This window comes from Heteronotia binoei, chromosome 2 (genome assembly GCF_032191835.1).
Source record: "Heteronotia binoei isolate CCM8104 ecotype False Entrance Well chromosome 2, APGP_CSIRO_Hbin_v1, whole genome shotgun sequence".
Taxonomy (NCBI): Eukaryota; Metazoa; Chordata; class Lepidosauria; order Squamata; family Gekkonidae; genus Heteronotia; species Heteronotia binoei.
The window spans coordinates 169,522,606-169,539,445 of record NC_083224.1 but is presented as its reverse complement, the minus strand read 5'-3'; the positions used below and the strand labels follow the sequence as shown (position 1 = coordinate 169,539,445).

General features: G+C 44.1%; 1 protein-coding gene across 1 annotated transcript in view; it reads right to left on the bottom strand.

Annotated features, from left to right (window-relative positions):
- Nucleotides 1–16,840, bottom strand: part of COLGALT2 (collagen beta(1-O)galactosyltransferase 2) — an 87,855-nt gene that overhangs the window by 70,329 nt on the left and 686 nt on the right. The gene's annotated exons all lie outside the window — the stretch shown is intronic.

The window sequence follows — 16,840 nt, the reverse complement described above, 5'->3', positions numbered from 1 at the left end:
CCTGCTCCTGGGGGTTGGAAGGTCTGAGAGCTACGCTCCGCACTTCCAAAATGGCCGCCGCTGCTTGCTGCCGCCCCGAGGGACGTAGCCTGGGCCTTCATTACGCGCCGTTTCTTGGCGCTGGCAGCTGGCTCGTCTGCGGCTGCGTCAGGAAGGGCGCGAACAAGCCGCAAAGGCAGGTCGGCTCCTTCGACGTGAGTCGGCGCTGCTAGAAGCGCGGCGCGCGACTCTCCCTCCTCGTCCGATAGGAAACCGTCCCTACTACAGGCCATTCTAAAACGACCCAGAACAAGTTTCCTCGGTAGTCTTTGATCAGCAAAGGCAGAAGGAAAAGGAGGGATAAGTAGATATGGAAAGGAAAGGATATGGAATGGAAATTGAGAAGAAGAAACAGAGAAAAAAGGCTGAGCCTAGCCTTGTGCTGCTGCTCCCTGTAGAGGCAGGAACAAAACTGGGGGCGGGGTTATTCCGAAGGCGCCAACAGGAAGTTGAAAAAAGTGTTCCTGCCTCCCTGAAGGAATAGTAGGAATAACCCACAGAGATGTCCGACAACCTCTGAGGGAGAATGGCTGTGTTGAAGGGTGGACTCTACGGCATTGAACCATACTGAGACCCCTCCCAAACTCTGCCCTCTCCCAGCTCCACCCCCAAAGTCTCTAGGTATTTTCCAACACACGACTTAGCAACCGTAATAGCTACTAGTCATGGTGACTAAAGGGAGCCACCAAATCCAGAGGCCAGTAAACCAATGGAATTTCTTGACCTTTCCAAGCAGCTCTCCATTAAGGCTCAGGTATGCAAGGAGGAGTTATTGGCCACAAATTTATTTTGCATGAAGGACTCTAAAAACTGAGTCTGCCAAGGAGACAGCCATGACCTCACCAGGCCTGAAATAACAGCTAACTGGAAGGGTAACTTGTTATGGGTATAGCAGCTTCTTGCACTTGCGCTACCTAAGGAAGCCCCAGCTATTGCTCAAAAAGGAACGTGCTCTTCTCACCTTGCTTTCTAATCAATGCAATCCTCTGATGAGCCTTGACTTGTTTAATAAAATTATTGAAAGTTGACGTAAACTGCCTAAAATAGCCCAGATGGGTTATTGAGGGCTGTCTGTTCCAGGAAAATTGTTCACTAAGTGCATTAGGGCAATTATTACTCGTGTGTGAGCTACAGAGAGTGACCACAGCCAAGTTGTTTCAGTAACCTGATACTGCTTTGAAAAGACATTTTAAAAACTCTCACTATCCAAAAGAATTTCCTGCTCAAGACTCATGAAATCCATTGTAAAAGTGCCCACAAATGAAATGCCAGACACTGCCATGAGATCAAGGAGCGCCTACTGTCAAACTCTGCAGTAAATCCTGCAAATTAAAACCTATGAAAAATTAGAGAGTGAAGTACTTATGGAAGTCCATCAAGCTGCAACCAACTTATGACGAACTCAACAAGGGGCTATCAAAGCAAGTGAGAAGTAGAGGTGATTCTTATTAGGGGTTTTAGTGTCTGATCTATTGTTTTAATCCGATGTTGTAACCTGCCCTGAGCCCATTCATGAAAAGGGTGGGACAGAAATGGGATATAATAAATTAATAATAGATTTGACATTGCCTTCCTCTATGGGGTCTTCCTTGGTGGTCTCCCATCAACGTTCCGACGCTGCTTAGCTTCCAAGATCTAGTGAGATTGAGCTATACCATGCCTCCTCCCCCCACCCCGAGCCTGAAATATACCCACAAAATGAGGCCACCCACTTTATCTCTCCATGATCTACAGCTCTGGTCTGATTTTCTTATCAGCCTCTCTGGGGAGAGGTGTAATTTTGCTATACCTCTGCATCCAGTGTAAAACTGAATCAATCACTTTTGATACAGAATTACCTGCTCACATGTAAAAGGTGCATGCCTGAATCAGAGCTCTGGGGAGGACCTTCTGGGGAATGGTTTGATCTTATGGCTGTAAAGTGCCATCAAGTTGCAACTGATTTATGGTGACTCGATCTGAGTTCGATCCTGGTGGAAGCTGGGTTTAGGTAGCCGGCTCAAGGTTGACTCAGCTTTCCATCCTTCCAAGGTCGGTAAAATGAGTACCCAGCTTGCTGGGGGGGAAGTGTAGATAACTGGGGAAGGCAATGGCTAACCCCCTGGTAAAAAGTCTGCTGTGAAAACGTCGTGATGCAACGTCACCCCAGAGTCAGAAACTACTGGTGCTTGCGCAGGCGACTATCTTTATCTTTTTTATAGGGTTTTCAAGGCATGTGATAAAGCAAAGGTCATTTGCTACTGCCTTCCTCTGTAAAGCCGTCATTGGTGATCTCCGATCCAAATACTGATCCTGTTTAGTTTCTGAGATCGGGTTATGATAGTCCATTCCACATCCTGGCTCAGTCTTACAGAGAGATATTGTTGAGTGATCAGCAGCAACAATTAGGTGCTTTTCCCTTCCAAATTCCTATAAGGGCATATGAAAGTGAAGACACAACTTCCCACTACTCCACATTACTTTTTGGACACAGCTACTCTACTAACATGTATCAGCTCTATAATTTTAACTCAAAGAAAAATTCCTTGGAACTGTAATTGGATGAAGAGTCCTGTAAAGCCTCTGTTAGATATTCTTAACTTCTTCCTTGCAGAAGTACAATTCCCGGAGTTCCTTCTGGAAGTGAATGAATATGCACTGCATTAGTTTAAGCCTAATGTAGCATTTGTCACCTAAAACAAACATGTAAGCATTGGTGATGCAAAAAAACCTCTACCTGAGTCCCTAGAGACTCAGTCAATGTAAATACTGACCTTGGTCGACCAGTGGTCTTACTCAGTGTAAGGCAACGGCATGTGTTCACTGCCCGTTGCTTCAAACTGTGCCTTCTCTCACCACCCTGCAGTCATTCACTAGGGGACTCGGGTTCCCACACCAGAATCTCTGTTGAATATGCCCTTTCAATCTGAATCAACAGAACTGAAAGAATGCTCAAAAGGCACATTTCTTAGCCCGGCTTCCAGCCAGCCTTCTGTTTTGCAAGCTGCTACTGTGCAAATTGAGTCAGCGGGACCTTTGATCCTCAGCACAAGTGGTGATCATCTGCTGGCCAGGGCAACAGAGCAGACTTTTCAGGGTTTGATGCTCCAAGCTATTACTGGACCACTGTGCACGAAATGAAGAACAGACTGCAGCCATTTGCAACCTTTGCTTACTGACTGAGATATCAAAGAGTTGGGGTTAGGGGAGCCAAACGTTCCTTTAGGCACAGAGTCTGGTTTATTATAACAATTTTTTAAAAAAAATCAGACCATTTCCTTTTTTTTTGTTTTGCATCCGAGGGGAATAAAGCTTCCCTATGTTTACTTCAAGGAAACCAAATCATAATCAAGACCATGTGACTTCTTGCACTAAAAATAAAAAATCTGTACTCCCCACCACCATCAAAAATGCTAAATTCTACAACCTGTATACAAATTACCCAGATTGGACAGGTTTGCATGCTTTTCCTTGCAACCTGTCTTACAAATTACAGGGCACAGAAGGCATGACTGGGTTCACACATTACTGGATATTGTACTGTTGTCACATTATAGTTGTCATTCACCTCCAGTATTGTTTTGTCCACATAGGAAAGCCCAGTTGCAAATGACTGCCATGGCAAAAGAGCCAATGATCTGTAGATGCATCCCCTGTCTCCAACCCCCGAAAGTCTTATTCAGCCCACTTATCCTGACTTCTGAGATTTCAGCAGGCATTGATTGACATTTCCATGTATGTCTTCTCAAATCTTACGCACTAAGAAATGGGTGATGGTGTTGATATTCTGAAGATTAAATCCCACTCCCAGGACCACAACCCTCCCCCCCACCACACACACTTTCAGCATTCTGGAATAAATGACAATACTTGAAAATAGCAGCCAGTTGTTCACACGAGCAACCAGAAATCTGTAAATGCACACACATCTCTTATCATAACTTTCTCATGCTGCAGGACACTGTCCATTTGGGGGCAATCATCCAAACACTGTGATCTTCAGCTCCCAAACCCCTGGATTAAACCAGCTCCCAAACCTATAAATAATACTATGCCACGGTATGAAACTAGAGAGGATGTAATGAATCTTGAAAAGTTAAGCTGCCACGTGATGGATGCATCTGCCATGCAATGTCAAAAGTGTGGTGGCATTGTGCAACATGCATGCCCCTTCTCCATGCCACCAGATGAGCAGCAGCATTGACCCAAGGGAAGAAAGATGCATGGGATACTCTGATGCAACTCACAGATGTAGTTGACTTGCAGAGGTGAAATCCTAGACACATCACCACTGACCAGAAATCATGGCCAGGTCTATAAGCCTTGACTGCCTGGCAGAGGGGACGGCGAAAAAAATGGGAAGGAAATATTAACTGTACTTGCAAAATGGGTACATCCCATTATTCTGGGAGGGAGAAAAATATGTATGTATAATGGACAGTAAAAGTGAAGTGTGCCTCCAGTTTGAGTCCAGGCAAAAAAGGTTAAGCCCTAAATAGACATTATGCTGTTCACATCCACATGGATCTGAACAGCTGCTATGAAAAGAAGCACAACACAAACAAAGGGTGTGCTTACAAAACAATCTTTTAAAAGAGCTGTGACGGAAAGCAATGGGTTAACCATAAACTGAAGACGCACAGGGCTGCGTCAGGTGACCTGAGGGTGGGGGCAAAGTGCTCGGAGCTCTCAGGGAGGGAAAAGTGTTGAAGGAGAGAAACTGCTGAGGCAGGAGTTCAGTCAGTTGGTGTCTGACAAGGTTGGGGCCTGTCAGAGAAGTCTGTCAGTGGGGACCTGACAGAGACTGAGAGGGTCAGTTCGAGCCTGCCAGAAGGGCTGAGAGGGCAGCTGATCCTGTGAAGGAGCTTGAGGCGGAGACGGGGAAGTCTTCCAGAGACTGCAAGCTCGACAAAACCAGCCAAGAGGGCTGTGTGTGTGTGAGTCAGTTAAGACCGGAATGGTCACAAACACCTAGAGACAACTCCGATGATCTAGTGAGGTGGTTGAGGGAGTGGATGTGGGTCTGAGACACCAAGAAGGGCTGAGAGGAGAGACTCCAGTCGAGGGGTGAGACTAGACACATCAATCCCAAGAGGCCGGACCTTGGCTAGAGGTGGAGAGTGAGTAAAAGGGGAACTGTGAACTGTGTAACTGTGAGAGACTCAAGAAAAGATAAAGTGAATGTAAAGCCTGAAACAACTGAACAACGTATTAGCCTGTGTAAATATCTCCCATATCCCCAAGTTAAGAACTTTGTGTTACAATAAATCTGTGGTTTAAGTTAAAGTTCTCAAGAGCCTATATTTTGTGGGAAGAACAAACAAAGCTGCTGTGGTCCCATCAAATAAACAAGTAAAATACCCCGAAGAGACTGAAATAAAGAGGTCCAGTGAGGCCGTGAGGCGGGCGCTGCTATAATTGGTTGCCAGCGTCGGGATTTCGAAGAAAAACCCCAAAATAAGTGTCACTAAGACACACAGAAAGTAGAGGGACACTACAGTGAAGGAATTAAGACAGTTTTGTGGAAAATTCCTGTCAGAAATGGCTCCTCCTAAGAGAACTACCACAGCCACGGGGGATGGGCAGACACAAGAAGAGATTCCTGAGGAGAATCCTAGTCAGAGCATAGAGGCTATGAAAATACAGTTGGAATTGGCCAGAATAGAGGCAGAAAAAGAAATTCAGATGGCCAAGATTCAAGCAGAAAGAGAGAAAGAATTGCAGATGGCTAGGCTGGAATCAAGAGAGAAAATAGAGAGAGAGAACGCAGAGAGAGGGAAGCAGAAAGAGAGAGAGAACATGAGAAAAAATGTACAGTTTGAAACTCCAGGAGATTCAGGGAAGGCCAGAGTTTCCACGTGATACTAGAAATGAAAGGCGCCTCACAGTAGAACAAAAGAAATTCCCCAAGTACCAAAAAGGAGATGATGTAGAAGCTTTTTTGTTTAATTTTGAAAGAACCTGTAAAGATTTAAGAGTTGCTGATGAGGACAGAATGATTTATTTGAGACCTCAGATCTGTGGAGGGTTGAGTGAAATCTACTCTGAACTGAGGGATGAGGAAACTTCTGACTATCAATTGTACAAGGAAAGAGTCAGGGTCCGTTTTGGCTTAACAGCAGAGCAAAGCAGGAAAAAATTTAGAGAAATCAGAAGAAAGCCTGGAGAAACATACTCTCAACTAGGTTGTCGGTTAGACAGAGCCCTTAACAGATGGGTAGAAGGGAGTAAAGTTTCCACTTTAGAAGACCTGAAAAACTTAGTGGGCTTGGAACAGTTTTATAACCAAGTCCCCTCTCAGTATAGGTGGGTTCTGAGAGACAAGAAATTGAAAACAGTAGAAGAAGCAGCTATGATTCTAGATGAGATTGAATCAGATCTAGGGAGATCAATGTGGACTGCTCCAACTAAAAAACCCCGAGTCTGGAACTCTCCAGAGAAGTCTGGGGCGGGTGACAACAACCCTGCGAAGCGGTACAGTCCACCTCCATACAGAAAGACTCAGGCTGCTTGCTTCCAATGTGGGGGAATAGGGCACTATGCCAGATTTTGCTCAGAAAAAGGAAAAAAGACCCCACCAGCCAAGACAGTTAAAATGGTGCAAGGTCAACAGAAAGAAGTAGAAACAAACCCCTCACTTCCAGAGAACACACCACCAGAAAGACCCAATAGTGTTCTGAAAGTGTGGAAGGTATAGGAAAGCTTGAGTGAGGAGTATACTGAGACCGTGACAGTAAATGACGAGGAAGTCAAGGCTTATAGGGACACAGGGGCGCAGGTTTCCCTAGTACAGCCAGGATTAGTAAAAAGTCATCAGTATTTGCCTGGGAAAACTTACACCATAAAAGGCATTAAAGGACCTACATTTGAAGTGGCCCTGGCAGAAGTTCCTATCAAGCATAGAGAGTTCCAAGGTGATTGGATTGTGGGAGTCCTGAGTGACATAGGAACATCGCTTTTATTGGGCAATGATTTAGCTTCTGAATTAAAGAGACAGCAAGCTAATCCTGTGAATATCGTTACAAGAAGCAGGCCAGAGCCAACGCCTACGCCTGAGGTGGCTGTACAGCAACCAGCAGAAGAAGAGGAAACAATGTTGCAGACCATCCCTGCTGCAGAATTCCTCAGAGAGCAGCAACAAGATGACAGCCTGAAGGAACTATGGCAGAGAACTGGGGTGAGTGATAATGAGATCACAATTGAACACCCATGCCAATTTAAAGTGATAGACCAGAAACTATACCGGGTGGCCTTAAAAAGAAAACATAACATAGTATGGGAAAGAAAGAAGCAATTAGTCCTGCCAAGAAAGTATAGGATGCAAGTGTTGGATTTGGCTCATGCATCACCCATGGCCTCTCACCTTGGCATCAATAAGACAAGGGACCGAGTGCAAGAACGGTTCTTTTGGCCAAATATGGGCAAGGACATAAGGGCTTTCTGTAAATCGTGTCAGGCCTGCCAAATGGTGGGGAAAGCTCTAGACAAAACTAAGGGTCTATTACAGCTAGTCCCTATAGTCACAGAAGCCTTTGGGAAGATAGGAGTAGATATTGTTGGTCCTATCTCCAGAGTGACCAGAAGGGGAAACAAGTACATCCTTACCATCGTAGATTATGCCACCAAGTTTCCAGAAGCGGTTCCACTTAAGGACATTGAGGCAAAGACAGTGGCGGAAGCCCTATCGAATGTGTTTTCAAGATTGGTTTTTCCAAAAGAGATGGTGACTGATTTAGGCACCACATTTATGTCAAATGTGATGCAAGAATTATTAAGAGCTTGTGGCATCCGGCATGTGACCACAACGGCATACCACCCACAAGCAAATGGACTCAATGAAAGGTTTAATGGCACCCTGAACCATATGCTAAAGACTTACGCATACAAGCATCCCAACGATTGGGACCAGAGGTTGCAACACCTGCTCTTCGGGTACAGGGAGGTACCCCAAGAAAGTTCCGGGTTCAGCCCATTTGAACTGTTGTATGGAAGGCAAGCCAGAGGACCCCTTGATGTTCTGAAAGAGGCGTGGTCCGGGAACGAGGACATCCAGGAGACAGATGTCATCTCTTACCTACACGAACTACAACAGCATCTGCAGGAGGTGAGGACGGCTGCTGCAGACAACATGAGAAGATTGCAACGATGGCAGAAGCAGTGGTACGACTCCAAATCCAGAGACAGAGAGTTCAAGCCAGGAGACAGAGTACTGGTGTTGAAGCCCAGGAAGAAGAACAAGTTAGACGTGGCCTGGGAGGGACCTTATACCATCGCCCATACCATCTCCAATGTGAACTATGTAGTGAACTTAAGTGAAGATGGTGAACAGTGTAAAGTGTTCCATGTAAACATGTTAAAACCTTATTTTGACAGGGGTAATTTGGTTTTAATTGCAAAGAAGGGAGAGTGTGCAGGAACTGAATTGTCGGGTTGGGGGGAAATATCCCAGGAAGAGACCATTAATGAGGTTCAGTTTGCCCCTTCTCTTAATGGAGAACAAAGAGGCCAATTACAAACAAAATTGGGAAGGTACAAAACAATTTTTTCAGATGTACCAGGTAAGACAAACCTAGCGTGTCACAAGATTGACACAGGGGATTCGAGGCCTGTGGCACTCCAACCGTATAGAGTGACCGGCCCGAATGCCAAGTATGTACAGCAGGAGGTAGAAGAAATGTTGAAATTGGGTTTGATTGTACCATCAGAAAGTCCGTGGGCCTCACCTGTAGTCCTAGTACCCAAACCGGACAAAACCATGAGGTTTTGTGTGGACTACAGAAGATTGAATAAGATCACAGTACCGGATGTGTATCCAATGCCTCGCATAGACGAGTTGGTCGAGACAATTGGAGCTGCCAATTTTATTACCACCTTAGATTTGACAAAAGGTTATTGGCAGGTAGCTATGGATCCTAAAGATCAGCAGAAAACAGCTTTTGTAACCAAAGAGGGACTCTTTGAGTTTACTGTATTACCATTTGGGTTAAGGAACGCTCCCTCCACGTTCCAAAGAGTAATTGATAAGATGTTAGTGGGACTGAAAGAATTTGCTCTTGCCTATATTGACGATATTGCTATTTACAGTGCTACATGGAAGGAACATTTGCAGCATGTGGCCATTGTGTTACAACGAGTGAAAGATGCGGGTCTCACCATCAAAGCATCTAAGTGTCAACTAGCCATGGCCGAGGTTAAGTATTTAGGGCATGTGCTAGGAGGTGGTAAGATCAAAGCAGATTGGGGAAAGGTGCAAGCCATACATGAGTGGCCCAGACCCAAAACCAAGAAACAAATTCGAGCATTTTGGGGCGTAGTAGGATACTACAGAAGGTTTATACCTGAGTTTAGCACGATAGCAGCACCGCTATGTGAGTGCACCAAAAAGAAGAACCCTGATCCAGTAAACTGGAATGCAGAGTGTCAAAAAGCTTATGAACATCTGAAAGTGGTTCTGACCACTGAACCAGTGTTGAGAACTCCAGAGTTTTCAAAGGAGTTTACCCTCTTTACTGATGCATCTAATGTTGGGGTAGGTGCAACATTAAGTCAGCAAGGAGAGGAAGGACTGTATCATCCAGTTCTGTATCTGAGTAGAAAGTTATCGGACCGAGAGCAACACCTCTCAGTAATTGAAAAAGAGTGTTTAGCGATTGTGTGGGCAATAGGTAAATTGAAACCATACCTATGGGGAAGGAAGTTTACACTGTGTACAGATCATTCTCCCCTGAAATGGTTGAACCAGGTTAAAGATACGAACAGCAAACTCATAAGGTGGAGTTTACAGCTCCAAGATTACAACTTTGACATCCAGCATATCCCTGGGAAGCAAAATGTGATAGCAGATGCACTATCAAGAAGAATGTAAAATTTTAAAAGTCTGTATGTATGGTAATGTTATAGAAGAAATTAGACTGTATAACTGATGTAGAATGTATATAATTTTGAAGTTGGGGTTATAACAAAATTGTAAAGTTATAACGTAGTGTAACCCAAGCAAGTGTGCCCATGTCCCATTGCTCAGCAAAAGGCTGAGACCTTTCGCCTTGCGCAATGTCTCAGAAGGGGGAGGGACATGTGACGGAAAGCAATGGGTTAACCATAAACTGAAGACGCACAGGGCTGCGTCAGGTGACCTGAGGGTGGGGGCAAAGTGCTCGGAGCTCTCAGGGAGGGAAAGAGGTAGTGGAGAAAGAGAAGCTGCTGAGGCAGTGATTCAGTCAGTTGGTCAGTGTTGGAGCCTGACAGAGACTGAGAGGGTCAGTTCGAGCCTGCCAGAGAGGCTGAGAGGACAGCTGATCCTGTGAAGGAGCTTGAGGCGGAGACGGGGAAGTCTTCCAGAGACTGCAAGCTCGACAAAACCAGCCAAGAGGGCTGTGTGTGTGTGAGTCAGTTAAGACCGGAATGGTCACAAACACCTAGAGACAACTCTGAAGATCTAGTGAGGTGGTTGAGGGAGTGGATGTGGGTCTGAGACACCAAGAAGGGCTGAGAGGAGAGACTCCAGTCGAGGGGTGAGACTAGACACATCAATCCCAAGAGGCCAGACCTTGGCTAGAGGTGGAGAGTGAGTAAAAGGGAAACTGTGAACTGTGTAACTGTGAGAGACTCAAGAAAAGATAAAGTGAATGTAAAGCCTGAAACAACTGAACAACGTATTAGCCTGTGTAAATATCTCCCATATCCCCAAGTTAAGAACTTTGTGTTACAATAAATCTGTGGTTTAAGTTAAAGTTCTCAAGAGCCTATATTTTGTGGGAAGAACAAACAAAGCTGCTGTGGCCCCATCAAATAAACAAGTAAAATACCCCAAAGAGACTGAAATAAAGAGGTCCAGTGAGGCCGTGAGGCGGGTGCTGCTATAAGAGCATAAATGTGGTACGTGCATCATTTCCCAATCTGCTTTTTGCTATTAGTTAACTGTCTAAAAAAAAAAGTTCTCTGCAGCCATAAAGTTAAGGAGTCCAGCTCCCAAGTAATAACTGCTGTTACCTCATTAAAAGAGCACAGGCTAAGATTGATGAATGCACTGAAAGTCATTTGATTAAGCTTCTTATGTAAATATCTTATGAACACTAAAGGTTTCACAGGGAATCCCTTCTCTCAGAGTGCTGCTAACAATGCTTTTCAAAGGTCCTGGCTCATTTTCCCAGCAAGATTTTATAAGGCATTGATCCAAACAATAAGTGGAGACACTCACAATATCGAATATACAGAATTCTCAGGCATGAAAGGAAAGGAAAGGTCCCCTGTGCAAGCACCAATTATTTTCGACTCTGGGGTGATGCTGCTTTCACAACGTTTTCACGGCAGACCTTTTTATGGGGTGGTTTGGCATTGCCTTCCCCGATCATTACACTTCCCCCCCAGCAAGCTGGGTACTCATTTTACCGACCTCGGAAGGATGGAAGGCTGAGTCAACCTTGAGCCGGCTACCTGAACCAGCTTCCGCTGGAATTGAACTCAGGTCATGAGCAGAGGGCTCCGCTGCAATATTGCAGCTTTACCACACTGCACCATGGGCCTCTCGGGCATGGGGGCACTGCAAAACAGAAAGATGGCCGGCCATTATTCTCAAATGCTATAAAACTCAACAAGACCATCTAACAAAACCAGAACTATTTCATGAATGTGTCTGTTCTCCATTGCATCACTCCACTAGATCATTGTCAGCGGAGGGAGGGGGGAGAGCAGCAGTCCAGCATCCTCCTGACTCCCCCCACTTTTAGTTAACATCTGTCAACACCAACTTTATAGTTTATTTCTAGCTCAACTGTGTCCAAGCATTCGGAATACAATACTTTTACTGGCATATTAATGTCCTAAATGATGTGAACAGTTTTTGAAGAATGAAAGTGGATAATTAAATAGTACATCCGCATAATTTCTGAGAGGCCCACACAATTTATGGAGGTACATAAACCATATGCAAAGCAGAAAGGAATACTTTGGGCATATACCTTAATGCAACTTTGTTCTGGAACTGACAGGGTTCTTAAAAGATGACTCTTTCTCGCCTAATCACTAATTCCAAAGCCTGCTAAGATTAATGGGTCTCATTCCCACCTGAACACACAAATATATTTTTAAACACCCTAAACACATAAATGTCCTTTTTGTTTAGACTCTATCAACCAGCTTCTGTTGCTGTGACCATGTATAATTCATATTCAACTGAAAGGAAATGCGTTCATCCCTTTGCATATATCTGTAGAATACCATTCCCGGCCAATAATATTTTGCTATTGCATGCTTCACTGGCTTGTAACTAAGGCCTGGTGACCAACAATTTTTGTCAAAAGAGCAACAGGCAAACAGTCCTATTCACCATCCCCTACAAGTGTTCATCCAAACTCTTCCTTTGGCAGTTCTGGAGGGGCAAATAGCATCATGAAGAGAGGTAGGGCTATAGCCAAGTGATGTAGGCTTTCTGGAAAATGTTGAATTGGAAAGCTTTCAGATGTCCTAAATAGAACAGGTTCTGATAGAGCATATTTATTTTGACTTCCCTTTATTAAATGAAACATTTAAAATATCCCGTGTTAATTGTATATCCCAATAACAATAAACATTTGGGACTGAAATATTAGATTAAGGGAAAAAACTAATGAGATGTGATTTAAGTTTTATTCAAACAAACTTAGTTTTATATGGTAATTTTGTTTGTTGGAATAATATTTGCAAAAAATGTAAAGCCAATGTATCATTCAAATTTAAGAAGGAAAAAAAGGCAGTGAAAACTGTTAACACATTAATTTTAGCATACCCAAAAAACTGTGTGTGGTATGCTGTGGATGTCATCCACCCACCATTTCAACATAATTTAACTTTCTTTCATGGGGGTCACTGATACACCCCAATTTCACTGTCACTCTTCATAGCATCATCTATCAGTTCCTTACTTATTTGACTGGTGTCTACAATGGGAAGAGATTTAAAGCGCTCCTCTCTCTCTCCGTGCACACACACACACACACACACACACACTTCCTTGGGATGATCACCTACAAAAAAAAGTAACTACAATTTTTAATGTCAAGCTTTCGTAATGTTGTACTGGGAATGGCATCTACTCGTTGTTTACCAATTTTATGAAACAACAATAGAAAATTTCTCACAGAAAAATAAAGCACTGGAAAATTTTCATCTCACATTTCTGCTGTAGTTGGCAGAAGGGGTGCCATTTTTTAACTCCTAGCAAATTTATGCACATGTGAGCTCATTGCTGAATTTACTCTCTAAAACAAACTAGACTGACTCTATGCTGACTATTTGGAAGCAAACACAACAGTTACTTCTTAGTGCACTGACCAAGTATGGTGGCCGCCTCTTGTTTACAGAATTTCTGACCCCTCAGGCCACGGCTGGGTTTGCAGGTCCCCCCTGGCCACTGGTGAGGATGCAGGGTTAAGGTTTCCGTATTCAGGCTAGGAAACTCCTGAAAAGTTGGGGATCAAGCCTGGGGAGAATAGAAACCTCAGTGGGGCACAATGCCATGGCATTCATCCATTTTTTCCAAGGGAACTGATCTATGCGGTATGGAGATAAGCTGTCATTCCAGGGGATTCCTAGCCCCCATCTGGAGACTGCTATCCCTAGGCTAAAGGCCCCTTCCTGTGTGAAAAGACGGCTTCCTTTCCCATCCAGGAGTGTGGAAGAATCTGGTGACTTATGTCACACATAGCTTGCGTACAGTGGGAGTGACCAGCATTATGCTGGATCCAGCTTTTTTGCTCAGCCTCACTCGGTTCCTTTCCTTACCACCAGATTACCCATGGCATTTATACATGTCAGTCCCATCATCTCCAGCACAGCCTTTTTGGTGGTCACACTGGACCCCTCCTTCCTTTTTCTAGAGCAGGGGGAGAAAGTACACACACAATAACAGTGTTGCTTTCCGAGAGCAAAGTCTTGCTGGTCTGCTGTAGAACAGCTACATTAGAGTCCAGCAGCACCTCAGAGGCGAACAAAGTTTTCAGGGTATATGTTTTCAAAGGTCAAAACTCCCTTCATTAGATACCCGCCATAAAACAGTTAAGATTCAAGTCCAGCTCTGAAGAAGAGAGCTTTGACTTTTGAAAGCTGCTACACCCAAAATCTTGTTGGTCTCTATGGTACTACTGGTCTCGAACCTAACTGCGACAGCATGCGAGTGTAAGTGATGACAACAGAAACTGTTTGTATGGATTCTTTTTCTGACTTTGCCTGTGCCAGTTCTGACAAGCAGGCAAGAAAATAAAATTCTGGATAGACCAGTCAAATCCTGATAGGGCGGCAATCCCCCATCCAGCATGTGTAAGAACAACAAATTTTACAAGGACTTTCCAAAACAAAACATTTTTTTTAACATGGTTTATTCCCCGCCTCTCAGTTCTTTATTCATTCCACAGGCCAGTCAACACCAAACAAAGGCCAGTCAATACCATCTCTTGCATGTGCAAAATCCACTTATAGTATTTGCATAATAAAAGTTGTCTTAATGAACTTGCTTTTCTACTGCCCTCAGCATTGTATCTTTCCTTAAAACATACCCCTGCTGAACCAAAAACCAAAAGAACCAGTTTGGTGTAGTGGTTAAATGCACAGACTCTTATCTGGGAGAACCGGGTTTGATTCCCCACTCCTCCACTTGCAGCTGCTGGAATGGCCTTGGGTCATCCATAGCTCTCACAGAGTTGTCCTTGAAAGGGCAGCTTCTGGGAGAGCTCTCTCAGCCCCACCTACCTCACAGGGTGCTTGTTGTGGGAGAGGAAGGTAAAGGAGATTGTAAGCTGCTCTGAGATTCTGCAATTTAGAATGGAGGCTGGGATATAAATCCAATATTATCATCATCACTACCCCCTCCCTACAAAGTTATGAAAAAAATCAGAATATCCTGAAGAGTTAAACTACATTTGTTTCTTAAGTACTGCAGCAAAAGAAATATTTCTTTTCTGGTCTGCATTTCTGGCCTACAAATCTTGTTAGGTCACCCCAAGTTTCAATACTATGTGTGGGTCAGGATTATGCTCCCTAGCATACATACACAAACCACAAGACACTACCAACGATGCAGTCCTAAAGAGAATTACACCCTTCTAAACCCACTGATTCTGCTCAGGACTGTGCAGCAGAATTATGTTACTAGTATTTATTTATTTTATTGGATTTACCGTCTATCCCGCCCTCCCTGCCGAAGCAGGCTCAGGGCGGCTCACAACAGTAAAAACATTTACAGGTTAAACATTAACTAATTAAAATCTTACAATAAAACAGTTAAAACATTTTAAAAACAGTTTGGTGCTAATAATAATAATACATTCTATTTATTTTATTTTATTGGATTTATATCCCGCCCTCCCCGCCAAAGCAGGCTCAGTAGTCAGGGTTGATTTCGTACACTGTCAAGTGCTGATATCTCTTTTTTTGCTATCCAGTCACACACCTAGAGAGCCCTCTGGCGCAGAATGTTAAAGCTTCAGTACTGCAGTCCTAAGCTCTGCTCACGACCTGAGTTCAATCCCCAGTGGAAGCTGGGTTTTCAGGCAGCCGGCTCGAGGTTGACTCAGCCTTCCATCCTTCCGAGGTTGGTAAAATGAGTACCCAGCTTGCTGGGGGAAAAGCGCAGATGACTGGGGAAGGCAATGGCAAACCACCCCGTAAAAAGTCTGCCGTGAAAACGCTGTGATTAGATAGGAATGTAATTAGATAGGGATGCATGAGGTACATTTGTACTGGCAGGGCTTGAGGCAGCAAAGAAAACAAAAATGCACACTTCAAATTACCCTCAACAGCCAGACTGAAAGCCACAACATCTCTGAGGTGCATATTATGCTATAACACATCACTGCATATTATGCTATAGCAACCACCTGCAACTGGACTCCCCTGTATGGACACCAGGAAGAAGTCATTTCTGTTGCAAATTACTGTGACAGCACAATTGTGTAGTAGCCACCAGTGTGCAGATGCAGCCAAACCATGGCTTTGGGTAAACCATTAGAACACTTCCACTAACTGTGTTTCAACAAAAGAGAATTCACTAGCAGGCACATACAGACACATTATATATCTTCTCCCTAAGTGAGGGATAAGGAACAGCTATACACTACAAGAGACAAAAAATTATTTTATAAAACAGCAGCTGCTAGGAAGATTTGAAGATATAAACAGAGGCAGCTGTTTTAGGAGCCAGCCAGGTAATAAGAGAGAAAGGCTGAACCCCGAGCCAGCAGTTTCTCCCCTGCTGTATTGTCATCTCTGGCACAGTGGTGTTAGCCCCAGCCAATGCCAAGCCACTAACAACTGGATTTCTTTGCCCTGTGCATACCCGGCTGTGTAAGGTCTCCGCTGTGCAGCCATGACGTAACCAAACAGACTTCTGAGCCATGAGGACTTCCACTCACATTTCATACATTAGAACAAAACTGGAATCCAGTAGCGCTCTAAGACCAACAAAGTTTTATTCAGGATGTACAATTTCGTGTGGTTAAAAGCACACTTCATCAAACAATACTATGGGATGGAATCAGCAGTCCTACATAGAGAGTGGGCAGTGAATTAGTATGCAAAACAGTGAAAGCTACTGGACTCCAACTTTGTTTTATTGCTTCAGACCAACACAGATGCCCACCTGGATCTATTTCATATGACACAGCCCCTTCCACTTTCCTCCATCAAAACCTGACTGGTCTGCAATTTCTGATTTAAAAAAAAAAAAAAATTAAGCCCATCCTTAGGCCCTGCTCTGCGCTTGGTCACTTCACCAGATCCTGTTCTTGTTTATTCGGTGTGACCCAGTTTACTGGGGCTTATTCAAATATAAACAGGCACAGGACAGCAGCTT